Here is a 25159-nt window from a genome sequence, read left to right on the forward strand (position 1 = left end):
CTCCCCCCACCCCACAACTGTTACATGTGGATTGAGGAGAATCACATGACCTCCCTGCTCGAAACCTACTTGGAAGTCACATCACCTGCCACCATTAGTGCACATCTTAACATTAGCGCCTTTAAATGATTCAACATCATCATTGACAAGATGCCCAGCTCAGTATAAACATCGACACATACCACATCTCTCACTCTCTCTCTCTCTGCTTCTTGGTCCAAGTCTGGGACATTGCCCAATGCCAGGTCATTACTGTGGACATTGCTGGAGGAGTCGCAGATAAAGTGAGCACTACACTTAGTTGAGCCATAGTACTGCGATAGATCAGTGCTTACAGAGAGCTGCACCACTGTTAATAAAGGAAATCAAGAGTGTGTTTGAAAGTTTCTGTTTGTGAAGTGTGTACACGTGCAGGAGAATGTGGTAGGATAAGTAGCCACTGGTATCGGAGTCCTGTGTGCCTAATGTGCTTGCTTACACTTCTATAGTTTTCATTAAATATCATGTAGAAGATAGGCAGCCACTGATATCAGAGCCCAACCTGAGTCTGACATGAATGTCTATATAGCTATTAAGTAGTAGACTGCCGCACTGTGATTCTGGGAGAATATTCTCGGCGACACTAGGTATTATTCTATTTAGTAGAATCCTAGCGAAGATTTTGCCTGCAATGGAGAGCAGCGTGATTCCCCTGTAGTTTGAGCAGTCTGATTTCCCGCCTTTGTTTTTGTACAGGGTGATGATGGTGGCATCACGAAGGTCCTGAGGCAGTTTTCCTTGGTCACAACAAAGCTTGAAAAACTCATGCAGTTTGGCATGCAGAGTTTTGCCGCCAGCCTTCCAGACCTCTGGGGGGATTCCATCCATACCTGCTGCTTTGCCACTTTTCAGTTGTTCGATTGCCTTATATGTCTCATCCTGGGTGAAGACCTCATCCAGCTCTAGCCTTAGGGGCTGTTGATGGAGCTGGAGCAGGGCGGAATCTTGGACTGAGCGGTTGGCACTGAAAAGAGATTGGAAGTGTTCTGACCATTGGTTGAGGATGGAGATCTTGTCGCTGAGGAGGACTTTGCCGTCTGAGCTGCGCAGCGGGCTTTGGACTTGGGGTGAGGAACTACTGACATGGTCTTTGCCCTCAGACAGCTCCAAGAAAAGAGCAGAGAACAAAACAAAGGACTCTACATCACCTTTGTTGACCTCACCAAAGCCTTCGACACCGTGAGCAGGAAAGGGCTTTGGCAAATACTAGTGCGCATCGGATGTCCCCCAAAGTTCCTCAACATGATTATCCAACTGCACGAAAACCAACAAGGTCGGGTCAGATACAGCAATGAGCTCCCTGAACCCTTCTCCATTAACAATGGCGTGAAGCAAGGCTGTGTTCTCGCACCAACCCTCTTTTCAATCTTCTTCAGCATGATGCTGAACCAAGCCATGAAAGACCTCAACAGTGAAGACGCTGTTTACATCCGGTACTGCACGGATGGCAGTCTCTTCAATCTGAGGCGCCTGCAAGCTCACACCAAGACACAAGAGAAACTTGTCCGTGAACTACTCTTTGCAGACGATGCCGCTTTAGTTGCCCATTCAGAGCCAGCTCTTCAGCGCTTGACGTCCTGCTTTGCGGAAACTGCCAAAATGTTTGGCCTGGAAGTCAGCCTGAAGAAAACTGAGGTCCTCCATCAGCCAGCTCCCCACCATGACTACCAGCCCCCCCACATCTCCATCGGGCACACAAAACTCAAAACGGTCAACCAGTTTACCTATCTCGGCTGCACCATTTCATCAGATGCAAGGATCGACAATGAGATAGACAACAGACTCGCCAAGGCAAATAGCGCCTTTGGAAGACTACACAAAAGAGTCTGGAAAAACAACCAACTGAAAAACCTCACAAAGATAAACGTATACAGAGCCGTTGTCATACCCACACTCCTGTTCGACTCCGAATCATGGGTCCTCTACCGGCATCACCTACGGCTCCTAGAACGCTTCCACCAGCGTTGTCTCCACTCCATCTTCAACATCCATTGGAGAGCTTTCATCACTAACGTCGAAGTACTCGAGATGGCAGAGGCTGACAGCATCGAGTCCACACTGCTGAAGATCCAGCTGCGCTGGGTGGGTCACGTCTCCAGAATGGAGGACCATCGCCTTCCCAAGATTGTGTTATATGGCAAGCTCTCCACTGGCCACCGTGACAGAGGTGCACCAAAGAAAAGGTACAAGGACTGCCTAAAGAAATCTCTTGGTGCCTGCCACATTGACCACCGCCAGTGGGCTGATATCGCCTCAAACCGTGCATCTTGGCGCCTCACAGTTTGGCGGGCAGCAACCTCCTTTGAAGAAGACCGCAGAGCCCACCTCACTGACAAAAGGCAAAGGAGGAAAAACCCAACACCCAACTCCAACCAACCAATTTTCCCTTGCAACCGTTGCAACCGTGTCTGCCTGTCCCGCATCGGACTTGTCAGCCACAAACGAGCCTGCAGCTGACGTGGACTTTTACCCCCTCCATAAATCTTCGTCCGTGAAGACAAGCCAAAGAAGAAGTAGACTGCCTAAAGAAAGCTCTTGGTGCCTGCCACATTGACCACCGCCAGTTGGCTGATCTCGCCTCAAACCGTGCATCTTGGCGCCTCACAGTTCAGCGGGCAGCAACCTCCTTTGAAGAAGACCACAGAGCCCACCTCACTGACAAAAGACAAAGGAGGAAAAACCCAGCACCCAACCCCAACCCACCAATTTTCCCCTGCAACCGCTGCAACCGTGTCTGCCTGTCCCGCATCGGACTTGTCAGCCACAAACGAGCCTGCAGCTGACGTGGACATTTACCCCTCCATAAATCTTCGTCCGCAAAGCCAAGCCAAAGAAAGAAGAATTAAGTATCATTTGACATCTTCCTCTGTTTGTTTGCCGTGTATTCAATAAAGTTACTTTAGATTGCGCGTATCCAAGCTTGTCTCTCTGTGAACCCACCAAACCTGATACTTTTGAAACACAACACCGTCCCCCGAGTTTACAGATAAAGCCTATGACTGGGGTGATACTAAGCAGGTGTATGGAGAAACTTTGAGTCACCACAATGGCAAGGGGCATCAACAATGGACAATGCCATTGCTGTTTGATACAAATGTATTGAAACAGTTGCTACAAAGCATGGCCAAGGCTCACTGCTGAGTAAGTATTTGCTTCCATCTTCTCCAAAAGTTTAAATGTTACTTCGGGGAACATTTACTTTTACAATTTTAAACTTTTAAAATTTATTTTGCGCCATATTTTTTTTTTTGCTGGTTGCTTGAGGCTGCTTGATGCTTGAATTCCAGATACCAGGGATTTTACTGGATTATGAAAAGACCACATGATCCAACTTATTCCACCCAATCTTTACCACAGTTCCAACCCTAGTCTCAGGAATAGGTAGAAGCTTGTTTTTCATAGGTATTTTTTTATTGTATGTGCGCTATTAAATAAGATTTGTAAGGTTTCATCAAATAAGAGAAAGCAAAAGGAGATGTAGCCAGAGAAAAGATCAGAAACAGATCTCTTAAAGCAGTTTGTGAGGATTAACCCAGAATTCTGGATGAGGCCCATGATCAAATCTCACCATCGCCGCTGGAAACTTAAAATTAAGCTGAGTTAATAAACTAGACATAAAACATTGGTTATCCAGATCAGATGGTCATTAAATCAAACTAATTAGTTGATGGGAAAGAAATTTGCCACTTTTACCAGATCAAGGCTAAATGTGACTCCAGACTCTCAATGAAGTAGCTGACTGAAATCTCTTAGAAAATTCCTCCACTCAAGAGCTGTAAATGCCAACCTTGCCACAGACAACATTGATTGGGAGTCTGGGTGCTATGGCAACTTTGTGCCTGTTCTAATTTGTACTGCAGTGCTATTGTGTCCAATCGATGTACCTGTATTGCCCCAAGGACCATCACAATTAACAATGGATTCTACAACTAATCTGTCACTGGAATCCTCTGGGATCCCTTTTCATCACACCTACCCAGGGCTGTCTTGTGAATCTTCACCTTGTCTTGTCCAAATTCTTACAATTACTATCTCATTTCAGAGGCTGGAAAGTGATAATGATAGGAAAGGTTACAGTCTATTGAAACTATTCCAGCTTTTTGCAAGGCTCATAATTCAAAAGAAACATCTGGCTAGGGGAAGAGCATTAATCAAAGACTATGATCTGTGAGATTGTGTGTGTGTGTGTGTGTGTGTGTGTGTGTGTGTGTGTGTGTGTGTGTGTGTGTGTGTGTGTGTGTGTGTGTGTGTGTGTGTGTGTGTGTGTGTGTGTGTGTGTACAAAGTCAGTGTGGGTTGGTGGGGATAGCAGTCAATGAGATCTGGCCCATTATTATCACTGGAAGGCACTCCGAACAAATTCAGGTATAAATGAACTTCAAACACGTTCCAAGCCTTATATAATCATTAACAAGTTTTTCAGTCCTTCAAAAAAAAATTTATTATATGTTAAGATTGTGGTTTTGTTTTTCAAAATTTGGTGGATTTAGAAATAATAAAGCTTATTTTTTTATTTATTTGCTTTTCTGCCCCAATCAGCTATGAATGTTCTAAACTGTGATAATCAAAGGGTAGAACATCAAGTGAGATTTTAAAATTAAGACACTGCAGGTGTTGAGATCTGAAATAAAATGGGGAAACACTCAACAGGTCAGACAACATATGTGGAGAGACAAACTGTGAAAGCTTTTCATTTTGTTTACGATTTCTGGAATCTTATTTATTTTGTTTGCCTTGGTTCTGATTAAGGATTATCAAGTCAAAAAAATTGATGGTCACAATGTGCAACTATGCATTTCAACTATGTATTTCAAGTGTTTTTTGTTTTCTATCAGTTAAAATTTGTTCTTTTTTTTTCTTGGTTGATGGCATCATGCCTGCTGGGTGCCTTTGACCGGATAGTAACTGATATGAGAAAAGGTAGGCTCACACATCAGATAATGGTGGGTATATGAATGCAGTTTTCTTCAAGGTCAGAAGCAAGCAATGAGAATTTGCTACCGACCCCTTCAGAATCCAGGCCAACATCTGTCAAACATCCTTTTCTTTAGTCTTATCTTGATTTCACTGGAGCTTGCAACTGGAATTCAGAAACAAATAAACTTTGGAACTGAGAAGGTCATGCTGAAGTCCTGGAGATTGAAGTTTGTCATAGTCATGGACCCTTAAAGAATTATAGCTCAACAACAGACTCTTTGGCACATAGAGTCTGTGCAACATACGTATAATCTTTCACAAATCTCTTACCATATGTTCTTCCCATCAATTCCATGCCCTTCCCCAAATTCTACACTCTGGCATATACTAGCTTCATAGTTACTTGAGTCCAATTCATTCACCAATCTGCACATCTTTGGGAAGAGGGTGGGAAAGGAAACTTATGTGGTCACAAGGAGAATGAGCAAACTCCACACTGACACCCAGAGGTCATGGCTGGACCATATTACTGGAGCTGTAAGACAGCAGTTCTAATCTCTGTACCATTGGGCCACCCATGTAGACTTGCTTTTTTAATCCACGGATTCCTAGATTTAAATCTGTACTGCATTTTACGCGGGCTGCATCTAACTTTCCAGGAATGTTCTTGGATCTGATCATGTTGGATCCTGGTTCTTTTCTGACATCCTTTAAAAACCAGAACAATACAAAATTTAGAATCATATAGTCACCGGGTTTTACAGATGAAAACAGGCCCTTCAGCTCAACTTGTTCATACCAACAAATATGGCTATGTAAGCTGGTCCGATTTGCCTGCATTTGGCTCATATACCTCTAAATCATTCCTATTCATGTACTTTTAAATATTGCTATTGTATTGTATTGCCTCTACTACTTCTGGCAGCTCATCCTACATTCCCTCCACCCATTCTATTGAATAGGTGGCCCTCAAATGATTAAAGTTATGTTGTGTTTTAAGAGAGAACCAAGGGAGTAGAACCCTTTTCATTGATAATGATAGAGAGATTATTGTCATGTCCATTGTACAATGCCTGTAAGTACCAAATTTCTGACTTTTTGTAGCTGAACAGGTCCCTTGTAAGAAAAAAACAACTAAAACAACTACAATACTGGAGGATCATTTTTATGAGTACACTTCACTTGTGAATCTGAATGGCTCATCTACTGCATGTGGCCTCCTCTACATCAGAGAGACTGGACACAGACTGGGGGATTGCTTCATTGAGCATTTTCGCTCTGTTGCTGAAATAACTGGGACGTCCCAGTGCCCAATCATTTCAATTCCATATCCCATTCCCACAGCGACATATTCAACCATGGCCTTTTTACTGCCAAACCAAGGCCACCCACAAACTGGAGGAGTCACGCCTAATATATCTTCTGAGTATTAACATCGACTTCTCCACCTTTCATTGGACCCCTCCCCTGTTTCTCTTTTTCTCTGTCTCCTTTCCTCTAGCTCAGGGGTCCCAAACTCAAATTCACAGAGGGCCAAAATCAAAAACTTGGACTAAGTCGAGGGCCGAACTAAAAATTTATTGAAAATTTTCAACAACATCTGCATGTTTTCTCTTCTTTCAACATATGTAATGTTAAACTTTTTCTTATTAAAATAAATGTTTAATAATAGTTTTGGATAAACTCTTTCCAGAAGCATTAACAAATGAGAAATAAAATATTCAATAAATAATATTTCTCTATAGAGGATTTGTCAAATGTTGCTAGTGTGCTGTCGAATAGTAAAATCTGAGGGCTATTGAGAATGTGGGAGAATAACATGATTCCTGAAACAATCAAATGGGTGACTGATTGTGGACATGAACTCTAGCAGGGTTATTTGCCATGCCCTTTTTCCATTGGTACAGATATCCTTTGATTTACACACTTTTCAAGTTTTATGCCTAATGAGCTTGTATCCAGGTGCAGGACCATTTTTAACTAGGAATATATTTATCACTGTGACATGAAACTATTGGAAGATCGTTTTATCCTGAGATTAAAGTTCATAATCCTTACTCAGGCCTGTGTGCGGGAGGGCGGGGTTTGCGGGCAATCAGGTTGGACAACGACAGTGTGGGGGCATCGGCTCTCGCTGCAGGGCGGCATCTTGGCGGATCAGCGGCCCCGTCACCGTGAGTCGCGGGTCGGCCTGCGGCAGGGAGGGGGAGTGGGCAACGGTCCTGGCGAGGTCAGGCCCGAGGCCTCCGGTTCCGGGCGTTGGGAAGCGGCCTTGGCTTCCCCTGACACCGGCCAGGCCCAAAACCAGAGTCCATGGTGAGACCCTGAAACGTAAACAGAGGAGGTGGGGGCGATTAGTGGGCTGACGCCAATGCATTCTGGGATTTATAGTATTAGCTGTGCATGCGCTATACTGGCGCGGCGGCCAGCGGGCCACCTCTAATACATTTTTTAAGTGATCTTGCGGGCCAAATACAATTGGCCCGCGGGCCAGAGTTTGACATGTGTGCTCTAGATGATCACCACCTTCCCTCTCAATTCAGAGAGCTACATCCTCCACGTCACATCTCAGCTTTTTTTTCTCATACCCTCCCACCCATATCCGCCTATGACCTCTTGCCTGTTGGCCTGTCTTCCTCCTCCTGCACCTTCTTCTCTCCTCTCCTTTCACTCAGGCACCTGTCTGCTTTTTGCTCATACCTTGATAAAGAGCCTAGGCTTTAAACATTAGCTATCCTTTGCTTCATATAGACACTGCGTGACCTTTTGTTTCTCCAGTACTTTTGTGTCTTACACTGCAATGATAGGTTTAATTGAATTGAAAAGAAACAATAAAAACCACAAAAAAAAATTCAGTTATCTTCGTGCAAAATATGCGATACCAATAGTGTAGACAGTCCTTTTGTGGTGTCGGAGCAGTGTCTGATTAGTGTAACGAGGGTAGGTAACACTGACAATTATTGGGGAAAAAAACTGTTCTTGGACCTAGATGTGCTAGTCCTTTCCTTGGCTTCTGTAATGCAGTGAAGATTTAAATTTCAGGAAACTATAAATTAAATGGACAGCTTATCTTACATTTCTCTTCGCCAGAGAGATTATTAGCAAAGGTGGAAGTAATCAAAGAACACCAATTACTGTCATTTAAGAGTCAAAAGGGTGTTGAAGATATTTAATTTATGCAATGAGTTGGGAGTGTGTATCCAAAAGGGTAGAGAAAGCAGATGCAACAGTAATTTTCAAACAGGAATGGAATAAATGTTTAAAAATGAAAAGATTGGCACAGGTATAGGGAACACTGAGGTATTTTGACTGACTTTCAAAGAGCAGCCTTGCTTATGAAGAACTCCTTTGCTTTATCATTCTATGGTAGGTACACAGATGTTAATATTTTTCGGACTTTGTAATTGTGTGAGATTTGCACTCTGGTCACAGGGCTTCAGCTGATTAACCTGCATTTCAGTCCTATTACGGATAATACAGCACTGACAAGCCTTGCATTGTGTCATATTAATACCTGGTTTGTGGGTTCTGTGGAAGCACTTGTTGGCATTATTTTGCCATAACATCATGAATTGCCTGACAGATATTAAACTACTAATCTACTTAAATTCTGCCAATAACCTACTCACATAAATATTTTCTTCATAGGCTTTATCTGTTGCAGTAAATAATCTGTCAGAATGCCCTCATTTTTTATCATTTTGTAAGCCGGGCATGGCTGGGCCAAAGCTTATCTTGATGAGCAGCTTAGTCAATCATGTCAGAATCAAAACAGGGATTATAATGCTTGTAATACATTGGCTAAAATTAAAAGCATTTTCCTTGTAGAACACAAGTGCTTTTCATGGACTTTAACATTTCCTGGATAATAAGACATGGCCCAAATATAATGCTCTGCAGATTTAAATTTCAGGAAATTCTGAATTAAATAGATAGGTCCATCTTACATTTTTTCTCCAGAAAGATCAGGAATCATCAGTTGTGCAATACATAAAAGTGCTGGAGAAACTCAGCAAATCATCTAGTGTCTATGGAATGCAAAGGGATATAACCAACATTCAGGGCCTGAGCGAAACCCTTCGTCACGGCCTGAAATATTGGTTATATTCCTTTGCTTCCGAAAGACCCTGTGTGGCTTGCTGAGTTTCTCAAGCACTTCTGTTTATTGCTATGCAATCACAATGTCACAGTCATCAGTTACTCTTTCTTTGCAAATTAATGTTTACAAACCTGAGTGGCTAAGTTTTCTTAAACAGAAGTTATTTTGGAAGACTGCAGAAAGACAATATTTATTTTAAATCTGTTTCAAATCTAATTTTGTATCTGTTTGTCCCTGGCTAATTGTCTGAATTAACTAAGAAATTCCCACGTGAGACCAACAGTGGCTCAAAACACAGATTTCAAAAGCTATCAAGAGGAATGCTTCTCTGAAAATAGGACTGAACGGTTGCACAAGTGGGAGATAGAACTGGATGAAGGATTAAACGAGAACTTTCAACTATTATTGGTCTGTCCATTTCCCTCTATGTGAAAGAAACACCAGTTCAACATATTCAGCAATAACAATAAATGTGAAAAGCAGATTTACATTGTTTACATTGAGTCATGCAATGCAGAAGCAGGCTGTTCAGTCCATCAAATCCATGCCATCTATCAAAAAAGAGAGGCATTGATAGGGTAAATATTCAGCTTCTTTTTCCAAGGGTCAAAATGTCACTTGCGGGAGGACATGCATTTGAAATGTGGAGGGGTGGTTAAAGGAAATGATCAGAACAAGATTTTTTTTACAAAAGGAGTGGTATATACATAGAGCAGGCTGACCGGTGTAGTGTCGGAATCAGATACATTGGCTTCATTCAAGAGACTTCTAGATAGACACATGAATATGCAGGGGTAAGAGGGTTGTGCATCACGTGCAAGCAGCAAAGATTTAGTTTAATTTGACCATCATTGTGCTGACAGATTGTTCTGTGGACTGCTTCAGCCATTCACACAGGGATTCTGTGTGTCTCATTGCATGGATTTCATCTTCTCTGAGAACCCAGTGCTGCATATGTAGGTCCAAGCCAACCACTGTATATATATTAGCCATGGGAAACTCAGTCACCTTATATCAAGTGCTCTTCTCTTAACATTCATCTCTTTTGACTTCTCCTCAGTCAATAGGAATGTCAATTTTGTCATTCTAAAAAAAACTGTGACTTCAGCAATCAAGGGAGTCAGTCAGAAGTTCTCAAAGTATTCTTACTTCTAGTTCAGAAAGATTTTTTTCTCATAATTTTCCCATCCAAAAATTCTTTTATTTTATCCACTGAATAATAAAAAATTTCTGTACGTAATTAAAACATTTTCTTCATGACAACCTGTCCATGCCCCTAGGGGGGGCGCCACCCTCCAACCTGGAAACAGCGCCACCTTGAAAATCTTTGCCCCATGAACGTCACTCTTCTCTCTGAAGGTGCTCTTAAAGTCTAACTCTGCTGACCAGCTCGCCTTAATGTCGTGCTTTTGCAAATTTGCCCTGCAGTAAGGTACTATTCCATCCGTAGATCTATTTCCATACCAAAGACGTTCTCTTCATTGACGACCTGACCTGATGAATATTTGCCACAATTCCTCCTCTTTTTCATCATTCCAATTCCAGTAGCACTTTTCTCCTCGTCAAACTTACTACCAAACTTTGAAGGGGCTTGAGATAAATGACAGGTGCCTTGTGAACAAAATGTTGCAATCCCACCAAATCCTTTACATGGTCATATCAAGAAATGCCCATTTTCTCAGCTATCATTTTCAAAGTCAAGATGGTTCAGTTAGAAAATGTTGCCGCATTGTTTCCTAACGTTTATAATAAACATAAATTTGGATGAATGAGGATTTAGCGACTGTTACATTGCCATCCAAATTTGGGAGCAATAACAGTAAAAGTTGTACGGAGGTCAGTCATCGCAACCGGATAATGTTGGTGATTATAGTCTTCCTATTCCTCTTCACCTTACCAATCAGTAATTTCTGTTCCTTCTGTTTCAAGTAATATTGCAATGATTTCAGACTGGAGGAACTCTGTCCTTCTGGGAAGCTGATAGAAAGTAACTGAAACCAGACTAGAACAGACAGGATATCCGTCCAGACCCATTAACAGTATTACTACATTCAGTTGCACAAAGGGTTGTTGCAGCAGCATGACTTGGGGGAGGGGGAGGGGAGGGGGGGATGGATTCAATCTTGCCACACTGACAGTCCTCCTGATACCAGCAGTGGCTGATAAAGTATACCAGCACAGTGCGACTCTTAGTAGAAGACCTGGGTTTAATCCGGAGTTTAAGGGTAGTGACTGCATGGGTTTCTTCTGGGTATTCTGGTTTTCCTTCACATCCCAAAAACACACGAATAGGAAATCTTTTAGCCACTGTAAATTTCCCCTAAAGTGTGGGTGAGGGGTTGAATCTGAAAATGAAGGGGGAATGAACATGTGGGGAGAACAAACCAAGTATAATTAATATAGGAATAGTGTAATTAGGTGGCTGGTGGTCAGTGTGGACTTGATGGGCTGAAGAGTCTGTTCTTGTGATTTATCAGTGGCACCGGCAGCATTTTTAGTGCCCTAATGCAGGATTGGGACCTGGGCCAACATCATGTGAGATCCAGCCAGAAATGGAGCAATCAGGTTCATTTATATTCTTGAGTCTTCCCTGTTTACCATATGACACAAGGTCACAATGTAAGCCTGCTGATGATGTCAACTGCTCATTCTTTTTAAAGAGAAGAGCCTGTTGATTCATGAGAAAATTAACATCCTGAATCAATGTCTAACAAGATGGTATTCTTTAGTTCCTGGAATCCCTTACTGGAATACGTGACTGTTGGTAACTCAGGCATTAATTTTACTGCCCACTTTGCTCCTGTCACCTCACATTCACAACCCAGCACCAACCATCTCCTCCAGTTTGGGCATAAGTTGATTTTATTCAGAGAAGAGCAATGACTGCAATGGAGATGGTGAGTTTACTTGTATTGTTACGAGCCCAGAGGACCCCAAAACCCAGCAGCAATAGATATTCACCAAGATAAATGGTTACTTGAACATTAGGGTTACGGTTGCTTTTGATTATCTTTAAACATGAAAACAGATTCACACTTTAACTGATCACTATTGACTTAACTAACCTAACTTAACCCCCTTTTAATTCTAAGCACACATATATGTAATGTGTGTGTAAGTTCAGAAAAGTTCTTTGATTCACAGTCCAATCTCACTTCTCATTCCTCCAAGTTCATTGGTTGCAGGCAACTCTTATACTGTGCACAGAGTTTAACATTTATAAAGTTCAACGAGCTTTGGTGCTTGAAAGGTAAATGGTTACCAGTCAGGAAGGTTCTTGTTGATTTTCAGATAGACATTTGTTGTACGCTGGACACCCATGACTGATTCCTTTTTAATCAGCCATTTCACTGTCTTGCTAAAGAAACTTGCCCCCTCAGGGTTCTCCAGATGATAACCTCTTTCTTTCAGGTCACCACATAGTTCCTTTTTGTTTCTCTTATTTCAAGTGAAACATTAGACAGCTAGTCCTCTCCTCTTGCATGAACCACAAGGGCTTTGACCAGGCTGAACTAAGTACTCACAACTCATCTTCCAAATGGGGTTTTTCACAAGCTTGCCAGCTTGTCCCATTCCAGTCCCAGCTGCTGCTGCTGACTGTAAAGCTGTAGAGCCGATCTGAGAGAAAAAAAAACTGTTTTACTCTCTCTGCTTGCAAAACCACATGATCCTCCTAGAACTGCAAGTTCCTCTCCAGACACTCTGCGGCTCCGACAAGTTCTTTCATCTTTTTGTAAACAACAATCCATTAGTGAAGTCTCTTGGGCACTCTCCAAAGCTTTTGAAAAGGCTCTGCAGCTGATATGTCTAGTATGAGCAGAGCTCCAGTATTTTAAATAAGATCTGTTTTAAAGTGTTTGTATGTGACCTACACTAAAAAACCTGACACAATTTATCTCTCAAAAACTTATATCATCTCTCATGATATTTAAACATTTTAATACTTTCTGGTACTTTAAGTGCTTCAATAACTATTTTTAAAAACTTTGAATTATTTGAAGATAGTTGAAAAAATTTGCAGTTTAATTACATTCTGGTTGGATGATTGTGAATGCCAGAGACTTACAAAGTCATAGGAGACACACAGAAGACTATAGAAGCTGAAATCTGAAGCCAAACACAATCTGCTGGAGGAACTCAGCAGGTCAAGTCGAGGCAGTGGGAGAAGAATAGTTAACATTTTGAGGCAAAATTCTTCATCAGGTCTAAGGGAAATATACAGGAGCTCTATAAAGAGGCCAGGGGTGGTATGGATAGGGGAGTGGTTAGTGCAATGCTGTTGTACCATCAGTGATTGGGACCCACACTGCCTGTGAGGAGTTTGTATGTTCTCCGCATGCCTCTGTGGTTTCCTCTCACCATTTATAGTCATTTGGGTGTAATTGGATGGCACGGACTCGTGGGCCGACATGGTATGTCTAAAATTATAGATAAAATTAAGGTGGGAGGGGTGAGGCAGGTGTCCGACATCAGATTGGTCTTCTAGGCAGAGGTGTACTATGACAGACAGAAGCAGACATGTGTCAGACAAAGGAAGAGAGAGGCAAGAAAAATAAAGGAGGAAAATGAGTCACACAGGGTGAAGTGGGTGATTAGTGTAATGGCAATGAGTTACCACAGCTTACAAACAAATAAAGAATACCTTACTCATTTCAACACACCATTAAGTCGACTTTCTTTTTTTTATTCACTAACACAACATTGCATTCTTCAATTCCCCTGACACCACCCAGTTAAAACCCTCTGACCTTCTCATTGGCTCGCTGCCACACGGGCGATCTTGACTCTCTTACCCTCCTCCTCCTGCATCTGAGATCCATCACCCGTACACTGACGCTTATCACACCTGTGCATGCACAGTATTACTCATGTGTATCACATCGCTTATGTCATCAGTGGCACTGCTCCTTACGAAGGTAGGTACATGACCATAACAGCAACTGTGCCCCCTCCCCATCCCCACCCCCTCTCCACAGCCTCTGAGCCATGCAAGGAGGCAACTAATTGGAACTGTCCCACTATGTAACGATCCGAAGGGCTGACAGCTCGACCAGACCTCTTGCAATAGTGCAGACATGGACCATTGACATACATCAGCTTCAACCTCTCAATGGAAACTGTGTCAGCTTTACCATTTGTGTCTATCAAAAAAACGTCTTCGGGTGTCATCATAAGACCTGAAAAGGGCCATTGTAAATGGGCTGAAGTGGTTTGTGAAGAGCATCATGGAGGAGGAATACATGAGTACAGAGTTGTAAATCATTTGGCACACCCACTGCAGGAGACGACTTTGGAGGGACACCAAATGCAACTCATTGGCATACATGAGCTGCAGTCCATGACACAGTGATTTTTAAAATCCACCACAAAGAAAAATGTGACAAGAAATCCACTCCCACATTGCCACGTTGCAAACATGAAAACCCACTGAAAAGGTTTCTTGAGTCTGAAATGCAATATGAGTGACCTCTGGCCATTTGCTGAAAGAACACATGACATATTGGGGTGTCTGTGTCCTCCGTGGTTGGAGGGACCACTGAAATCTATGCACCGGAATCAACAAAAAATTGAACACCCAAGAGATGTTCTTTGAGGAAAAGATAACGGCTGATGTGCCCATGGGGAGCAGTTGCCTGAACTGCTGGGCCTGGTCATTTCTTGGCTGCCATTTTCAGAGGTCACAAGGTGGCTGTCAGGACCAGGCAGCAGCACCAAATCTCTGATACTTCCACAAATATGCTGCCCCTCATCTCTGCTATGTCCTTGACCACTACGATTCCAAACAGGTCGATGGAAGGAATTCTGTTGTGTGCCCAAAGCCTGGACCTGCATAGTCAGTGCTGACATTTGTTGCTCCATCTCAGTTATCTTCTATTCGTGTGGTGCTGGTGCTACCTTCAATTGATAAGGTGCTGGCGCTTCACAAGGCGCAGTCAGCTGTTGTTCCAGTTCCATTTACTCCTGTTGACTCAGGCAAGAAACCAATCTCACTATCTTCAATGTGGCAGTCATAGACATAATGAGGTCAACATGATTTGCCCACTATTGAGGGTGAATATTCGAAAGACACCCACCAAATGCTCTTGAACATGACAAGGTAAACATTGAAGGAACCTTCATTTCCAAAAATCGCCTTTGATGTGGTCTGTTCCCGCTAGCTTGTGCCATATCCTCAATATCTGTACCAGTTGCCTATCGCCTAGGCTGTCATCAGCAAGTAATTGGGCAATACGAGTCTCCCTAGATGGCTGAATATGCCACAAAATAGCCACCTTAAACATGTCATATGGGAGATTCACATCCGGATCCACTAAGTCAGTGGAACCTGGGTATCCTGCTCTGGAAGACGCGCTACAAGTAAATCGTGCTTCATCTTCTGACTCATTACACTGAGGGCAGAGAAGTGCGCTTTGAGGATCATGAACCATACTGGTGCGTTATTAATAAAGGACACCGGCACCACTCCCAACGAAGGTAAGATTGCGACCGCGACAGTAGAAGACAAATGTTGCCAATGCTGGACTAAATCTTTGAACAATTTCTTAAAGCCAATAAGTCTGGGCTGCAAATGTGGTTTTTGTCATTCAAAGCACAAATTGTGCATAGTCTTAGCATTTGGGACCAGCTTCAAGGTCAAAGTTGCCGATTGAAGGTAAGGGTCCTCATGAGAGCTGCAGATACAAACTCATAGTCCTTTGAGCAGATTAAGCATACACATTCCTGGGATGGCACACTTGTCACATCAGGGAAGATTAACCAGACTGCACAAATTTATAAAACTATGAGATTATCTCTTTGAGGCATACAATGTTCTTCCCATAGATGTAGAGATGATGTTTCCCCAGGCCAGGTTTAGTTTAGTTTCGAGATACAGCACAGTGACAGGCCCTTCCAGTTCATGGCCCCATGCTACCCAAATGCACCCATGTGAGCACTTAGCCTTCGAACCTCGTACGTCTTTGGCATGTTGGAGGAAACCAGAGTACCCAGAAGAAGCCCATGCAGATATGGAGAAAAGATACAAACTCCTGACAAACAGCACTAGATTCGAATCCACCTCGCTGGCATTAACCATCACACTAACTGTGCCACAATTCTGCTGCAAATGTTGATGAATGCCAACTAAATGTTGTGTCCAGCAAAAGTAGCTACCACAAATGTGGAACCTCGGAGCATTTGCACTTTGAAATTTCCACTATGATTTAAAGAGGACAAATTTTAAATGAGCTTTTTCCTCTCATCCTTCTAACCTGTTTCTTCATCTGATCTTCCTTTCCCTCACTTCATTTTCCTTCTGATTTAATGTTATATTAATCATTTTAATAGATTCGTATTCTCTTACTTAGTTTCCAGTCCTTCAGTCTTACTGGTTTAGGAGAAGTCCTATGTTACCCCTGCAATGACATTGTTATCTCTAAAACTTGGTGAGCCAATATTGAAATCATGTGTGTAGAGGGAAACTCACTTGTCCATGTTCAGTGTTTGAATTGCCCTACACAGGGTAATGCTGTTATATTTTTCCCATTGTTTGACATGATTTAAATAAATATATTCATTCATAAATAAATGGACCTATTTCAGTCTAGGTTACCAAAGTGTATGCAACAGAGGAGTGGGTGGGGGGGGGGGGGGGGGGGCGGGGGGGGGGGGGTGGGGGGGGAAGGAAAGCATCTGATTTTCCAAATAGAGGTGAACAGCAGTCTGCAGCCATTTACTGCATGTTCAGCAATTATTGCTGTGCCACTTGTCCACATGGTCTCAAACATCATTTTAATTAAACAAAACAAGATGACTAACACACCAATTAAGACAATTATTAGACGATACATCTCATTTGAACAAGGCAGATTGCTATCATCCAGCTCTTTTTGGGAAGAATGCTGAGTAAACATCATCAAAGCAAAACTAGAAGATAATTTTAGCATTCTAAAATGTCTCATGGTGATACTTACAGATTTCACATGGAATCAATGCACAAATCTGTTTAGATTTGTAAGCAGAAATGATCTTGTCAGTCTTCCTTACTGGTTGAATATCCCTCCGTTATGCAAGACCACAAGAAATTCTTCATGCTTCTGGTTCAGTATCATGGCACGTGTAGGATTTGGTGAGGGTGCATTGTACGGAGGTGGCAGCTAATGGATGAGATACTTGAAGGGTAGGGTTGATTGAAACAGCAACAGAAGAACACTGCTTGGTGGGTTAGAAATAAGACCACAAGTCACCAATCTACTTAAAGTGGAGAAAGTGTAATCCCAATGGCACTGCAACTCCTGAACAGGGAACATGTAGAAGTACAATGAACAAGGTGGAAAGCACACACCATTTACTGCTTATCTGCCCTGTCAAGCACCTCATGTCGCACCTGTGGCAAAGTTGAAGATCACATACCAGCCTCACCAATCACTTTAAAAGTGGAGTGGACCCATGTCACCCTCAAGGCCAAAGGATTACCTTAGAAGAAGAAAATTAAGAATGTTATATAATTAATTTAACACTGCAAAGCAATTGAAGAGAAACAACAAATGATTTTGTACTTCTTTAACTCTCACAAATAGTCCAGGATCATTTTACTGACCCAAAATGGCCATGTAAATCACTAAATCACATAATAGAATAAAATTGATACTCAACATGAACATGAGCCCAATTTGTAGAGAAACAATTTCTTTAACAATCCCCATTATAAGGAAAACATTTTGAAAGGAAAGATCTTACTTAGCCTGTGATCAAATGTCACCAACCATTCAGAAAGATATTAAAGAAATTAATACTTTTTGACAGTCCAACATTCATTTTCAAAACAGATTAAATATGATTCAGATAAACAGGAAGCTTATTTAATTTTGCTACAAATATGCAAAGTTTTAAGGTTATTCCAATAGGAATACTGACTGTGAAATATTTCATTTGAATTGGTATCTTCCTCTCATGTAGCCTTACTGAATTGTTGGTGAGGCCATACCTGGAGTTTTCTGTTCTGATTTGGTCTTACTATTTAAGTGAGCAGTTCAGAGAAGGTTCATGGGTCACTCCATGGAATAAAAGGTGTTATCTTTAGTAGAACAATTAAGTAGATTGGGCCGCCATTCATTTGAGTTTGGAAAGATGAGAGGTGATCTCACTGAAGCACAAAAAAATTGGTGGGACCTTAACAGGGTGGATGTTGTGAGAATGTATTTCCTCATGAGGGAAACTTACATGGCTTTAAATTAAGTGGATACTTAATATAACTAATTAAAGAGGATTTATTTTTTTCTCTTAATAAGCAGAAAATTGGTGTTAACCTTTATCCTAGAGAGACTTGGAGGCAGAATCATTCAATATATTCAAGACTGAGGCACACATATTTAGATGATCAGGGATCGTAGTGATGCAGGACAGACAAGAATACGACACCAAGGTCAAGATCAGTACAACCATTACCGAACAGTAAGTATGTTTAAGGAGCTATACACCTGCCTTTTGCTCCTGGTCCCTTATCTTCTGAGAGCCCACTATTTGATATATGTAACGTGAAGTAGCAATTTATCATGGCTGACCCAGAACTAGAGGAGCCTGGCCTTGAAACCCTCTAGCATCCACCACCCAGGAGAAGTGTACAGTAAATAAACAAATTAGCAGGGAACATGGAATCAACAGAAATCTGCTCTCTGGCTAGAATCTGAATGAGCATCTCAAATGCCGTTGTAGCCAGCAACTCACTAACCATGGGGCAACATACTTTAGCTCACTTAACCACAATCCACTTAATGGAGGCCACCAACTGCAAAACGAATCTACCCATCCCATGAAAAGCTTTTTTTCCTGACATATTATTGTATTAGCTATAGCAATGTGCTGTTAAAGAAATACTGCCTTGTGTTAGACAATATTCCAACATGATTTCAAAAACTGCACACAAACTCAGACATTTGTATTAAGTGCTTGTCAAAACAGTCTGAATTCCTATTTGCTTTAATAGAGTATAGTTTCATCCGTTAGATTTATGCTGTAATAAGATGTCAGAGTCTGTTTTTGTTCAAGATTGTACCCTGCTGATGTTTCGAGGCAGAAAGAAAATAACCTTTTAGTTAAACACTCTTGTGCACAGACCACAGCCACAATGGTGGCTTTGAGCCTGATATGATCTGGGTCTTCAATCTGAAGTACTGACAGTTAAAAAGAGGGAAGGGAATTATAGCATGCTGTTAGAGGATGGGAAAGTAACATTTAACAAAAGAAGTAAAGTAATTAAGATTCGAGGAAAACTTAAGAGGATGAAATTTTATTAAACACTACTGCTTGAAACCAAATGCCTTCAGATTATGACCAGGTGTGTACTGACATCTCATTTAACTAATCTTGTTGAATTAAGATTCTGTAATCATGTCTCTGAAAATGTCTTGTTTTGAGGTTCCCATGCCTTGATTGCAATGAAGAAATAGTATAGGGAACCTCTTGGTTATATTTCATTTCAATGCATTCTGCTGAAATGAGTTGATACAGATTCTAACGAGATGGCTTGTCAATTTCAGTGCCTCTGATATGAATTGCAAAAAATATTGCAGCTGGGTTGCAGTGTGACTCGTGGCTCAGTTGGAAAGTTAAGGATTCAAGCTGCATTCTAGAATGTTGAGTAGGGAAGTGAAAGTTGTTATTTAAATATGGTGTTCAGGAAATGCTGCACTGTAAAAGATGAGATTTTAAACTGAGGCCAAGACTGGTCTTTCAAGTTAATGTAAGAATGTCCTACTGTGAAGGGGAGAATTTCTTTTTCTGGGCAATCTTTATTCCGATGGCAGAAGAAGAGGATATATGATCTAGTCCACCCATTCTCAAGGGGGCCCCATGTTCCCCCTGGGGAGGGGGGGGCACAGTATATTTAAGTAAAAACTTTGTTTTCATTTCACTTCACATAACAAATATTGTCTTATGTTTTCTATGCAGTCATCAGGAGAGAAATACAGAAGAAACCAAAACTTGAGTGCTTCACAGGGAAGGAAGCCCCTAAACTCAGGGGGCCACAGCCGAAAAACTGTTGAGAACGGGTTTCTAGTCTCTGCTTTTATTTCTTGTATTGTGGAGTGTGCTCAGGTTGTAGCAACCTCTCTGTTAAATTTCTCCTTGTAAACCTGCTTGATGTTTTCCCATCCAGCAGTGAGCACTGGCTTGAGCTGGGAAATGACAAAAAAAGGTGGAAGGACACCGAGTCCCGAGTCCAATCACACAGGGAAGAGTGCCATTGGGCAGTTCTGCCTTGCACCTTCGTACTTTTAATCTTTCTTCCAACCCGGTCACAGTTTCCCCCGGTTCTCACTTACCCTCCCTTCTCTGAGTTCAGTTTAAGTTGGCATAATGTTTGGCGCAGACACTGTCGGCCGAAGGGCCTGTCGTGTGCTATATTCTTCCATCTTCTATGTCCTTCCACATCTTAAAACATAGTTTCCTTGAGCTGTGCCTGCTAGTGATGAAGTGTTCACTCTTTTATGATCTCCAAGGATACTGCATGACCTGCCAAGCATTCCCCTTCATTCCCCTTTTCACCTTTGATTTCCCCCTTCCACGTATTCTGCTTTGATAATATTGAAGTTCCAGTGGTTGCAGGCCAAAGGAATTTTCTTTATTAGAATCAGAATTTATTGTCATGAATAACTCATGTAATATGGTGTTTTGCTGCAGCATCACAGTCCAAACATTAATATTATAACCATCTTACAATAATAATATATATTTTAAAAAAATTTAAATACTAGTGCACGAAAAATAAGGCAGTGTCATTGGTTCATTAATTATTCAGGAATCTGATGGCAGCGGGGAAGAAGCTGTCCTTGTGCCGCTGAATGCTCATCTTTAGGCTCCTTTACCTTTTTCCCAATGGTAGCAGAGTGAAGAGGGCATGGCATGGATGGTGAGCGTCTTTGAGGATAGGAGCTGCTTTTATAAGACTGCCTCATGTAGATGTCCTTGAAGGAGTGAATTCTGGTGCCTATGATGTCGCCGGCCCTCTTGTCCTGAGATTTGTGCCTCCATGCCAGGCAGTGATGCAACCAGCCAGAATGCTCTCCACAGTACACCTGTATACATTTTTGAGAGTCTTTGGTGACATACTGAATCTCCTCAAACACCTTAGAAAATATAGCTGTTGGCAAGCCTTCTTCATGATTGCATCAAAAAATCCTCTGAGATGTTGACACCCAGGAATTTGATGTTCTTAACCCTCTTAACTACTGAGCCCTTGATGAGGACTGGGGTCGTGAACAAATATTAGTTTTCATAGGAGGGAGAAAGGTGCAAGTGAAACAAAAGGCAGAAGATTCAAGTGACAATCTCACCATGCTATTACCAAGAGTATATGATACACTGGTACCTTTAGGATAATTTACAGCCTTGATTTATTGCTAATAAAAGGAAGTGGTGTAGTTTGCTTGAGGGTACTGATTTCTAAGCATTGATTTATATCAATTCGTACCTGGTAAATTTTAGTTCTATGTTTTCCTGGACTTCTTTTCAGAGTATTTGGTGATGAGCGGCTCTTCGCTCTGTTTATATATATAATCGTCCTCCAGAGAATTTCCCTGTGCTAAAGGACTGCAAGTCTGGTGCCTATTGATCTGAAGTGGATTTGATCTTCTTTCAGTGTTTACACGGCGCCTTGTTCCTGAAGCTGGCTGTGCATCCAGCTCACTGTATCAGTTACAATCCAACTATCTCTGCATCCTGGACTGGGGGGAGGGCAAACACACAATGGGAACAAGGAACTGGAATTGATCTGCTTGCCCAGAGAGAACTGAGCCACTCCAATTTCCTGATGGACTCAAGTTGGCAAAATGAAGGCCAGTGCTCTCACTTGTCAACACAACACAGCTTCTGAGGAGGGTCATCAATCCTCCCAGACTGCTTTGAGATCTCTTGAAATTAAAGGTTATTATCTGGGACACTCGTTTACAAAGTAGCATTCAGTTCTGGGTATCACAACTCTGTAAAGATGCATTCGTCTTGGTTTGGAGAGGTGATGAGGGGGTGGGAGAAAGAGTGGATAAGCAGAGTGCTTCAGCACAGATTCATGAGAATGATACCTTGCCTAATCAAATTACCTGGACTAAGCTAGTGGAGAAAAATAAAGGAGTTACTGAATGAAGCCCTTGTAGCAATTGGTCTGGAACGTATTGAGATATGCCTGGAGTTCCACACCAAACTGTGAGATTGTCAAGTGCAAACATGTTAGTCCAGAACATGCCAGCTAAATTGCAGCAACAATTTCCCAATCACACCCAGTGCAGGACTATTCAAAGGAAGAGGAATGGCTACCAGGGAAAAAGTTCAAATTAATTTCCTATATTTTAATTAATTGAGTTTACCTTAATTTTTTTTAATTGTTTTAAGTGTTTGTGATTTGTGTTTTAAATAATTGTTTTGAAAACTTGTAGTTGTTATAACTTAAGAAAGTATAATAGTTGTTGAATGTTTCCAAAGGTCAGAGGCATTCAAAGTCATTGACTGATTTTTTTTTCAGGTTTAAGATTTATTGCCAGAGTACATACATGATATCACATACAACCCTGAGATTCCTTTTTCTGTGGGTGATGCAGAATTAACATTTATTGGTAGAGCAAAAAAAATGTACACAGCATCCATACGTAAGCAAATAAAAAATGTAAACTAGCAGACTGTACAATACAGAGAGGAAATAAATCAAAAAAGTGTAAAAGTATTTAAATAAATTCCTGATCGAGTTTATCATTGAGCAGTGTGACGGTGGGGGGTAGCAGCTGTTCCTGAACCTGGTGGTGCGAGTCTTGTGGCACCTGCACCTCTTTTCTGATGGCAGCAGCAAGAACAGAGCATGTGCTGGGTGGTGTGTTGTGGATCCTTGATGATTGCTGCTGCTCTCTGATGATAGTATTCTCTGTAGATGTTCTTGATAGTGGAGTATGTCCACTATGTTTTGCTGGGCATTGCACTCAGGAGTATTGGTGTCCCCATACCAGACCGTGATGCAGTCAGTCAGCACACTTTCCACCATGCATCTGTAGAAATTTGCCAGGGATTCTGATGTCATATCAAACCTCTGCAAACTCCTTAAGAAGTAAAGGCGCTGACGTGCTTTCTTCACGATGCCATTAGTGTGTTGAGTTTAGGAAAGATCCTTCAAGATAGTGACTCCCAATAGCATTGCTGGCTGGAAAGTTATAGGGGTAATACTTCCCACATGCTGGTGTTATATCAAGCAAAGACCAACAATCATCTAGGGCCATGATGATTTCAATTGAGATGGTATAAAGCAACTGGTATTAATGCATCAGAAAAATGTTCATAGGATCTGTGAATTTTTTTCTCTGCTTGTTTTCTTTTATTTATTTGTTTACCTATATATTTTGTGTGCAGATTTTTCTTTGCACAACCAATAAGTAGTAATTTTGCCTCACTCACAGGAAAGAGAATCTCAGCATTGTATGTGATGTCATGCATCCTGACAATAAGTCTGAAATCTAGTCCATTAAAGGAAGCTTGACAAAAAAATTAATTTTCTAAGAGTGTTTTCAACACAAGCAGGAAAAACTTTAACCAAGAATTTTAATTAACTTTAATTAGAACCAAGCTATACAGGTATGATATCAGTCAGAAATTTAGACACAAAGAATAAATGAATTTTGGATTGACCATCCTTTGGCAACTAGCTCTCTTTTCTCTGTCTAAATCAAAACTGATCATTTATAACAGTTATCTATCTCTGATTTTAGCTCACTTTTTAATCTCTCTCCATTTAATCAGTCTGGATATCTGGGCAGCCCCACAACCCTCTGATGAGAAATCCCTCTGGCCTGTTTGGTCTCATCCAATCAAATATATTCTCTTTGTTTTACATATGCCTTCCTTGTCTCCTTCACAACTGAAAATGAACTTGCTCCCCCCATTGTAGTCTTCTCTACGTTGGAGAGACCGGACACAGACTGGGAGATCACTTCGCTGAGCACCTTTGCTCTGACTGCATCAGTGACAGAGTGGCCAACCACTTCAATTCTGCACCCCACTCCCATGCTGACATGTCTGTCCATGGCCTTATGTATTGTCCCACCAAGACCACCCATAAATTGGAGGAGAAATGCATAATTTTCTGTCTGGGTACTCTCGAATGAGATGGCATTAAGTGACTTCTCCGGTTTCTGCTAGTCTACTCTCCATTCTTCCTCCCTTCCCTTTCCCTTTGTCCTCTTTCCTCCAGCTCTCCACCCCCTTCCTTCTCAATTCTCAGAGCCATTCCTCCTTCCCCTGCGTGCCTCCCTCCCTTATCCTCCTGTTACCTCCTGCTTTTGGTGCTATGCTCCTCCCCCTGTGCACCCCCCCCACCATTTTGTTCAGGCTCCTGTCTACAATTTTTCATACCTTGATGAAGGGCTGAAACCCGAAACGTTGGTTACTTATCTTCATCTTTGCTCTATAAAGTACACTGCTTGACCTGCTGAGTTTCTCCAGCATTTTTTTTTAACTGCAGCCACTGTGTCTGTTGATTTTCATGTTTCACCCTCTGTTTGTGTATAGACAAGTGGTCAGAAACCTGAAATATTAACTCTGTTTCTCTTTCCACAGCTGGCCTCATCTGCTGAGTGTTTCCAGCATTTAATTCAGATAAAGGATGTTGGGAATCTGAAAGCTGACATTGAAGACATCAGACATCAGATTGAGACTGATCGATTTTTATTAAAGCTATTAGAGATTTTTTAAAATGTAGATATACAAGCTATTTTGGTCCTCGAGTCCATGCTACCCAATTTTTACACCCAATTAACCTACACCTACACCCCCAGTACATTTCGAAGGGTGGAAGGAAACCGGAGCCCAACCCCCCCCCCCCCCCACCCTGAGGAAAATCCACTCAGACACAGGGAGAATGTTCAAACTCCTTACAGACAGCTTGGGATTCGAACCCCATTCCTGATCACTAGCCCTGTAAAGGCATTGGGCTAACCGCTACACCAACCATCCTGCCATACATTCATTATGTTACATGATGACAATGTTTTAGGTTACAAAAGTGGGTTAATGTAAATGGGTTGCTATGAATCATACAGAAATGCTGGAGCGACTCAGCATGTCTCGCAGAGTAGAGAGGAGGTAACTGACA

General features: G+C 41.8%; 1 long non-coding RNA gene across 1 annotated transcript; it reads left to right on the forward strand.

Annotated features, from left to right (window-relative positions):
- The first annotated feature begins 3139 nt into the window (after nucleotides 1-3139).
- Nucleotides 3140-24761, forward strand: LOC138752666 (uncharacterized). Its single transcript, XR_011350820.1, has 3 exons — nucleotides 3140-3180; nucleotides 18353-18486; nucleotides 24625-24761. It is a non-coding gene; the product is annotated as an uncharacterized lncRNA (long non-coding RNA).
- The last annotated feature ends 398 nt before the right edge of the window (nucleotides 24762-25159 follow it).

Source organism: Narcine bancroftii, chromosome 2 (genome assembly GCF_036971445.1).
Source record: "Narcine bancroftii isolate sNarBan1 chromosome 2, sNarBan1.hap1, whole genome shotgun sequence".
In the NCBI taxonomy this organism is placed as follows: Eukaryota; Metazoa; Chordata; class Chondrichthyes; order Torpediniformes; family Narcinidae; genus Narcine; species Narcine bancroftii.